Consider the following 10,139-nt stretch of genomic DNA (forward strand, 5'->3'; position numbering starts at 1 on the left):
GAGTCAAAAGTTTTACTTTTATTTTTCAAGTTAGAGTAAGTTAGGGTTTTGGTGTATTTTGGTAGTGTAATTAATTGGTGAGGTGTGTATATTAAATTTGGTGGTTAAGAGTGAGTTTTATATAAGAGGAAGTGTGTGATTAGACATGCTATTAATAAGTTAGTGAATCATAAGTTAAAACACTAGTACACGTGATTTAAGGAAAATCGGCTTGAATCGACATGCACCGTTTGCTATCAATTGAGCGCACCACTTGAACACTACTTTATTACTTTAATCTCCTTGTTATTAATTGAGCAAAATCAGCCCCAAAATATCCCTCAAGGCAGCCAAAATTCTTGACTAAAAGAGAGGGAGAAAAGAAAGAAAAATAAGAATTATTCTTGTGGTGACACTTGTTGGAAGCCTAGGAAACTTTGACCAAGCAATTATCTTTCCTTCTTATCTTCCTCTTGGCTCCATTTCCTTCCATTTTTCTTCCTTGTTGGCCGAACCTAGTGAGGAGAAAAGAGAGGAGAAAGCTTGCAACTCCAACCTTCAATCAAGCCTTGTTTGAGTGAAATCAACAAAACTAAATCGATTAAACTTACCTCTTGGTGCTTGGACGGCTTGGTGTGCTGAAATTTTGGGAAGATAGTGGTTTGTTTCTCACTTGCAAGAAGCTTTTGGAAGGTATAAGGCTTGAACTTGCTTTTCTCTTGTTTAATCTTGCTAAAGTTGGTATAGAAGTTCTTAATCTTGGCTTGTTATGGTTGATTTCCTAGTTTTTGATGGTGTAGTGGAATGTTTAGCTAGGGTTTGCATTTTTTCAGCTTTGATTATTGTTGTTTACCTAGTAAGTGATGTTATTGAGCTAGGATATGGATTTGGTGAAGTGATTAATGGTTTGGTTGGGACTTTTTAGAGTAAAAGTTGAATTGCCAGCATTTGGTGGTGAAATTTCAGTTCTGCCCTATTTTTGGACTCAACTTGGGCTGTGAATTTCTCCATGTTTTTGATTGAATCAGCTTTTGGACAAAACATGAAAGTTATTGGGATTTGAGTGAAATTTCTACCTGAAAAATTTCAGATCAATTGGATCATTGTAGCTTAAGATTTGGCCAGAGCACTTCTGACTGCACAAAAACTCTAATATTCCTGACTTGTTTTCATGTGCGTCTGACACTTCACTTTTGACCTTGAAAAAGTGAGAACTGGGTGTTGATATCTTCATAGGAAATGTAGGTCTATGCCTTAGCTTAAAAATGCCCTAAAATTTACCTTGATCCGATGTACCTAGCTACAGTTATGACCAAAACACCGAAGGATGACAAAACTGCCATTTATCAGTTCTTCTTTAAACTGGCTTCCAGCTTTGGTCCATGGTGATAAATTATTGTTTGGTTTGTTTGGTTGGTTTTGAGGCCTTGAATAGATGAATATTGTTGGTTATCACTTGTGGTTGGATTGGAGGGTTGTTGGCTTATGAATCCAAGTTGTACTTGGATGGGAAAAGTAATAAAATAGGGGAAATTGTGAGGACTTGCAAAATTCCTTATATTTTTCTTAAAATTTTCCTTTTATTGGGAAATTATTACTTTATAATGGCCCTACTACCCAATCACCCCACAATAAGTGCAAATGAACATAGAATTAAGGGTTTTCCCTTTCCGTTTTCAAGTTAGCGCGAATTAGGGTTTTTACGCTTATCCGTAGTGTGACTATCCGGTACGGATGGTGGATCAAATTGGGTGATTAAGAGTGAGGTTTAGATGATATTAAGTGTGTGATTAGAAGTGATAATAATAAGTTAGTGAATTATAAGTTGAAACCCTAGTATACACGATTTAAGGAAAATCGGCTCGAACCGACGGGTATCGTTCACTACCGATTGAACATACCATTTGACCACCATTTTATCAAGTTAATCTCATTGTTATTAGAGCCTAAATATCAACCCTAAATCTGATCAAGGTGGCCAAAATTTTTGACTTCAAGAACCAAGAGAAAAGAAAAAAATTGAGATGGAAATTGGTAGTGACAAGTGGCATCAATCCATGCATCTTTGACCCAAATTAGGACTAAGCCTTATAACCTTCTTGGACTTCATTTTCCCTTCATTTTTCATTCCTCTTGGCTGAACCTAGGAGAGAAAAAAAAAGGGGAGAAGAGAACTTCAATCCATCTTGGGTTTTGCTTGATTGAGTGAAAAAATAAGAAAACTAAACCGATTAACTTGCAAATTGAGAGTTTGGGAAGCTTAGGGAGCTAAATTTCACAAGGAAAGGTGAAGGATAACTCTTGCAAGCCCTTTTATTGAGGTATTATGGCTGACCATCCTTTCCTTTTCCCTTACTCTTGTTTGAGTTATGTAGTAACTTGAATTCATGCTTGGTGATACCTAATCTAAGTGATTTTGATGATAGTAGTGATGAATTTTGAGTTAGGGTTTTGAATGGTTCACTTGTAATTCTTGTTGTTTGGATGGTATATGGTGTATGCAGGCTTGTATAGGAGGTAGTAGTAGTGGTTTTAAGCTAGAAATGTGAAGTTACACCTTGAATACCTTAAATTCCAGAATTGAGATTCTTCATTGCTCTGTTCTACCCGGTTCTGTTTGACCATGATGGAGGCCGAATTAGGCTTGGTACAAAACATAAAAGTTGTATAGAATGATGTTATATAGATACCTGTAAAATGTCACCTCACTCTGAGCACTGTAGCATGTGAAAAGACAAAAATACCCCTGACTGCCATAGGTAGAGATCTGTGGACAGTGTTGACATTTCACCAATCTGACCGCATCTGTTCACCCTGATCCGTACTGAATTAGCCTTTGGCCAAAACATAGAAGTTGTACTGCTATGTCTTAGCTGTCCAACGGCCCTGAAAACGCCTCAATCGGACTTCTGTAGCCTGAGTTATTGTCATTTAAACATAGTACAATTAACTAGCCTGATTGTGAGATTCTGGTTCTGTAATTTGAAATTTTGACCTGGATACATTACGAACTGGACTGAGTGGTCTTCATCAAAGTTGTAGCCCGTTATCTTAGCTTTGAAATGGTATAAATTACACACCAATTCAATAAGCATAGCTTCGGTTGTGTCCGATACACTAAGCGACATCAAATCTGTCTTTTGTTTTATGACATAAACTTCATTTCCAAACATTTTCCTAGCTTGATTTTGTACTTGTACGACATTGAACCTATTGAACGGCTATTGAAATGAGATCATTTTGTGTGTGACTTTGGGACTGATTGAGGAAAAGAATGAAGCCATAAATGGCTGGAAAATAGGTAAATACAAAGGGCGTGCTGCCCAAATTTATTCTCGAGGGCTAGGTAGATATACTTGCGACTCGAGTAAGGCTTAAGAGCGAATACCACGTGAACCATCTAGGATATTTGCGTCTTCTTTTATCGAGGTATATAAGTTAGAATTTGGCCGAACTTGTACCCTTGGGAAATGAAATAACGACTACTAAAAATATGTCTTCCTCGTTCTTTTGACTCAAATGGTATTTCCAAGTATAATTGTTATAAAATTTCCCAGTTTGAAAAGCGAGCAAGTGTTTCACGAATATTCTCCAAACAAATTTCAATTACTTGATTCTTATTGAACGAAACGTGTAAGTTTCAAACCTTAGTCACTTTTTCATGTTCTTAAACAAAGTTTTATCGCAGATTTAGACTCCAAACCCAGAGTACAACCCAGACGTGATCACTAGAGGCACTACATTTTGGTGAGTGCTTCCAAATATCTGATTGAACTTGACATTTGTGTTTAATACTTGACCAATGTAATTACATGATATATAAGTGAATTGATAGGACAAGAGTGTACTTTATCGCACTTGCCCTAATGTGATTTGTTCTTGTTCATCGATTGCAATTGACTTGCTATACATGCATATGAATTGTATCTTGCCTGGAATTCCAGAAACCCTGTGGCTAGTTAGTTGAGTCGAGCCGGCAAGGGCCTAGTCGATTAGATAACGAACCCTGGGTAGTTAGTGATGTCGAGTGGAGTGTTATCTCCTCGACTAATCGGTATACTCGAGTATTACCATCAGTGTTTATTATGGAGTTCGGGCCCGGTAAGGGGTTTGGTCGGTGGACGGAGATTGGAGTTAAGTGGTGTTCTACTGGAATAGTTTCTCACTTGAAAGTTGACGGAGTGTCAACTACCAATCGATCAAGTTATGGTGGAGCCGATATATGAGCAACTGTATCCTTATATGTGAAATGCGGAATATTTATTGTTTGGCTATATGAAGTGTTGTTACTCACTTCTTGACTTGTTTTGCTCGCTATTTCACTATTATGCTACTTTTACTTTATTTGATGGACAGTTTGATATTTGGAACATCACTGAGTTTTAGCTCACTCCATTAGTTTTGTTTTCCTTACAGGGGTACGAGCGAGGCGTGAGACGTGTACAGACTAGCGTAGTCTAGTTATGTTGAATTTCGAAATTGTACTCACGCTAGCACCCGACTAGGGTTGTGTGTACTTGAATTGTAAACCTGTTAATGTATTTGGGCATGTATGAACCTTGTAGTTGGATCTGAGTACTGTTGTATATATATTAAGCTGAAGGGCTTGTGTTCTTTATTTTTCTACATTTGTAAGTTATTTTCGTGAGCTTTACGTGAGTGAGTCCTGGCGAGAGTTGGGCAGGCGACTCGCTAAACCCTAGGGTACTCCCTAGGGGGAGGTGGGGTCGTCACAGAAATGCTGCCCAAATTTCTATTACTTGCTCTTATGAACATTAGTGAGATGTAAGGTTTGATTTTAGGGTTAGTTGGATCTTAAGTTACATATGTATCATTGAATGCACTTCAATAGTAGTATATAAGTTGTTTTTGACCAAGATATGGTATCAACTAAGATGAAAAGTGTTAGTTTTATCTCGAAAGCTTTGAATTACATTTGCTCACTTCAATGTGGGATTGGTTGTTCTTTAAACTACTGATTCCTGGAATTTTCTTTCGATATGTTTGAATTTGAGAAATGACTCAATATTTTTCGTGATTTGGAAGTTCAAATGTTATTATTCACTCTAAAACTGTATTTTCATATTTGTACTAGTAATTTCTGGATTTTTTATGGTTCATCTAGATTTTGATTAGTTGAACCATGATACCTTATTTTGACTGATCTAGGTTTCTTTGGTGATCCGGAGTACAACTCGAAAGGAAACTTTTGACATTGCTCATATTGGTAAGTATTCTTTGCATGTTGTGATTCCAATGACTATGTGAATTGTTGTGAATGTTTGCTTGAATGTTAACTATTTTTCAATGATTATTATATGAAATTTTGATAGGCGAGTGTGTACTTTATCGCACTTGACCTAAGGTAACGTGAAATTTTCAATGATTAAATGATTGAATGCTACTTGTGCATGAATGTAAGCCTTTTGGCTGAACTAGGCCTTTGCCCTTCGTTGCCAGCCGACTCGAGCCAGAAGCGGACTCGGTCGGGCGGCTGGTGACCCTGGAACAGTGTTTTGGTATACTCGAATATGACCACAAAAGTTGGTGGAGAACTGGCCAGTGAATTGGCTAGTGGCGGGAAATGAAATCAATGAATGAATGTCAAGAACACTGGAGGAGTTTTCACTTGCAAATGTTTTTCTAATAATTGGAGGGATAAGGAAAATGGTTGGCGAATGAATGAATGAATGGTTCCACGTGAGCATGTATCCTTTTAATGAGTGTGTTCTTATTGCTTTTATATTGTGAATGTTTTCTCAAGTAATTGTTCTTCAATGAATAATGTCCTTGTCTAAATTGCTTGATTACTTGTTTGGGAATCTCACTGGACTTTTAGCTCATTCTTTTAGTTTTTGTTTTTCTTACAGGGGATACGAGCGAGGGCGTGAGACTGGTACAGTGTGAGAACCCGTAATTTGCATTTTCTAGGTTTTCGCATTTTTCATGGCTTGTTTTCTGCACTTTCTGTATCCGGAAAATTTTCTAGATAAATTTTATGAGCAATTATAGTTTTTAGATAATTTTTCTAGTATTGGAGAGTTTTTAGAAAATTAAGAATATATATTGGACGTGGGACCCACTAGTGCGAAAAGTTCAGAAAAATTCGGCCAATAAGGTTAAGTTTCGGATACTGTGTAAAATTTATCGGGTGTTAAGAGATAAGTAGAGAGTGAGATTGATTGATGTGAGAGGAAAAGAAAGATAAGATTGCATTAATGTAGGTGACAAGTGTCACCCTCTTAGTGGTTTGACTTAAGAGTTACTATTCACTATTTTGACTTTTGACCAAAAATTGGTTAAATATCTAAAAAAATGCACAAAAAATTACCATTTCTTACCTCTTGTTGGCCGAACCTCTTGTGCAAGGAAGGAAGAAGAAACTCTTCAAGTTCTAGCTACTACTTGGTGCAAATCACCCAAAAACATTTGCTTACATCCATTTCTACTCCATAAAAATCTTTCTAGTTGGTGATAGAGGTTGTTTGGTGAAGTTTTCTTGAAGAGCTAGGGTGGTCTACAACTCCTCTTCTCTTATTTCTTAGGTAAGTGATGATTAAACATTCTACTACACTTATTGATGCTTATATGGTGCTTAATGGGACCTAAAGTGATGGATTATGTGACTTGTTTCTTGATTTGAAGTGTTTTGGTGAAGTTTTCAATTTTATGATGAATTTTCTGGTTTCATATGATCTTGATGGTGTGGTTATTTTTGATGGTTGGTAATAAGGGGCTATGGCTCTAGTAGGTGCATATGATAGGAAATTGCAATCAATTTTGGGTTTGGATTGAAATGAGAAAAGTTAGGGTTGATAACCCCCAATTCTGTCCGGTTTTGGATCATAGGGTTAGAGGCCGAATTGGCTTTTGGTCAAAACATGAAAGTTGTAGGTATTGATGTGGTTGAGATGACTTAAAATTTCAGGGCATTTGGAGTAGTGTAGAGTGAGTTATGCCGTTTTTACTGTTGCTGTTCTGGGTGATCAGAATGTGCGAACTGTGATTGTAATCGTCTGTTTTGACTGGAATTGGTTTGGATTTTGTTGTTGGTGTCTTCTGATGAAATGTATCTTGATGTCTTAGCTTTCATGTGCCTTTGGAATCAATGCAATTGGACCTGTGTAGGCTGAGATAGACGTATTACAGTTTTGTGTGATTTGGGAACCTGCAATTACGGTTCTGGGTTGGTTTTCTGCATATTTGACCTAGTTGTACTAGGATTTGGACTGAGTGACCTTCTACATTGTTGTAGCCCTGGTTCGTAGCTTCGAAATGGTGGGTCTTACACCCTAATCCGATAATCGTAGTGCAAGTTGTGCCATTACTGCAAAATGACGTCAAAACTGTTTTTCTGGTTTGAGCTAAACTTTCATTTCCGGACTTTTCCCTAGCTTGACTTGTCTTTGTACTACTTGGAGCTTGCTGAATGGCTATTGGATGAACTTGTTGTTGTGTGTGTACCTTTGGGTTTGAATGAGGAAATAATGAAGCCATGATGGCTGGAAAAGTTAGCAAATTTAGGGGAAGTGCTGTCCGAACTTTTAAAGGATTTGTTTGCATTGAGTTTGTTATCTAAGACTTGGGTTTGAGCAAGGCAATGCAATATGATGGATAGTTTCGGAGCCGTGGAGGTGAGTGACCCTAAACTATTTCCAAAGTACTTGTGAAATGTTTCTTGCATTATGTACTCGATTGCATATCATGCGTGCTTGCATGTGAGTTCATGACATGATTTGGCTTCAATGAGTTCTGGGAAAGTCTTGTGCTGGACACCAACGTCTCCACCTTGTTTATGGTTCATGTTCATGGTTATCTGGAGCACCGATGTTGCTCCCACTTTCGTGAGTTCGTGAGTTAATGTTAAATGAAATATTTGAGCGTTGGGTGTTCAAGTGCTATGATTTCACCGGCTCACGAGAGCACTAAACGGACGTTTGATCTCTGAATCATGACATCATCGAAATCATCGAAATGCAACATTGTGAAATATATTTGCTTAATGATTTTGCTGGTTACTCGCTGAGCTTCTAGCTCACCCCAAAAATATTTTATTCCCCTCCACAGGGCTAAGGCGAAGGCAGGACTTGTTGTGCTTATTCACGTGAATGGATGGCCTTTATGTTGTACAATTTGGATTTGAAATCATTTTATGTATAGTTGGGAATTGTTTCCGCTGCATTTGTGACATGTAATTATTGGAGACTTGGATGTATATTTGTGGACCATGTGATGTATATTTGAGGTTTATTCTTGTAATTCATTTGAGGACTTTAGTGAACGACTGAGTCCCGGCGAGAGCCGGGCAGGCGGCCCGCCGAACCCTCTGGTTCGCCTTAGGGGGAGGTGGGGTCGTCACATACAGGCTAGCATAGTCTAGTTTTTGACTTTTTGCGATTGTACTCGTGCTAGTGCTAGGTAAGGGTTGAATGTATCTGGAATTTACAACTTTTGTTATATTTGGGATGTATGAATGTTTGAGATAGAAATGAATGTAAGTATACGTTCCAAGTTTGGGAACTGTTATTTCACTTATTCTTGAGGTTATACCTTATTTTATTTGAAGAGAGTGAACAAGTCCTGGCGAGAGTTGGGCAGGCGGTCCGCCAAACCTTGGGGTACGCCCTAGGGGGAGGTGGGGTCGTCACAGGTGGTATCAGAGCTGCTTCGCGTGGTCTCTGCGCGGGGTGAGATTGGGCCAAGTAGTGTTATGGTCCCTATTATGTGAATGAGTAAAGGTTTAAGTACTCTTCTAGAGCTTAAGTTGTGAATCATGAATGTGATAGGTATAAACCCTTTATCTTGTTATTTGGAGAAAATTAGATATGTATGTTGGGTAAGAATCTCAAATGTGGTGATTTACTCTTGGGACCGGCTGGCTCGAGTTGTGAATTATCTTATTTCGGATTCTTGTACCCGAGTACTCAAGAGTTGAGGGCAATGCTAAAGACTTGAGATCTCCATTTGCGGGGAACAAGAACGGGCTAATGTTTTGCGAGAGCATGTGCAAGAGGTCAACGGATGTCTAGGTTGGGTAGTAAGAGAAAGGAGAGATCGGACGGAGAATATTTTAACCGAGTGTGGGACAATATCGGCCAGAGAGAAGTGGAATGTAGTTGAGCTTGAAAGAGAAGTGGAATCAGCTGGTTCAGTGATGACCTAAGCTAGAAACATAAGACCTTAAGGTTGTAGGAAGTAAGTTAGCGTGGCTGGGACGGCATGTCGTGTTTTTCTTCTTATTTTGCCACTGTATTGCCACTGTATGTATTTTGCTTGTGACATGTCAATGCTCACATGTATGGTACTTGCTGCACTTGATTTTGTTCAGGTTGATATGTATCTTTGTGAACTTAGTGTTATAGATATACTAAGCATGTTTCTTCATCCTTTGTTTTATGGTTTAAAATTGTCTTTATCTTGCCGTTTTAGCCAATTTATTTTGTTTACGTACTATATCACCTTTTGAAAAAAAGAGAGAGAAAAGGGTATGGAGGGGAGACGTGGTCGCGGACGTGGAGCTAGTCGTGGCCGTGGGGCTAGGCAATCACAAGAACCAAGGAATGAAAGAGAAACAGCAGCTGAGCAAGATCGTGGACCAAGGGTTGAAGCAGGGGACCAAGTGGCTACAGCGATGCAACAAATGACCAATATCTTAGCACAATTGGTAGAACAACAAGCCCAAACTCCAGTGAATCAACCTCGAAACCCTGAGATAGGAGAGGATAGGGCCCTGGAGCGGTTTCAAAAGTTTGTTCCTCCTAAATTCCTTGAAGGGCCTGATCTAGAGACAGCTGAGCAATGGTTAGAGGCGATGATTAATATTTTTGCAGCTTTGAACTACACGGAGCAAAGACAGGTGAACTTTGCTGTATTTCAATTCGAAGGACCGGCCCGAGCATGGTGGAATGTTATTAGGGCAAAGTGAAAAAGAGAACAGACAACGTGGACGTGGGTAAACTTTATAAGGGAGTTTAATGAGAAATACCTCCCACCTTTGGTCAAAGAAAAGAGAGAGGATGAGTTTATTAGGTTGCGTCAGGGAACCCAGAGTGTGGCTGAATATGAAACGTAACTCACTAAACTGTCTAAATTTGCTCCTGAATTGGTGGTTACGGAGCAAAGGAGAGTGAGACGGTTTATCCAAGGATTGAATTTGGAGA

The sequence above is a fragment of the Coffea arabica genome, chromosome 9e (genome assembly GCF_036785885.1).
Source record: "Coffea arabica cultivar ET-39 chromosome 9e, Coffea Arabica ET-39 HiFi, whole genome shotgun sequence".
NCBI lineage: Eukaryota > Viridiplantae > Streptophyta > Magnoliopsida > Gentianales > Rubiaceae > Coffea > Coffea arabica.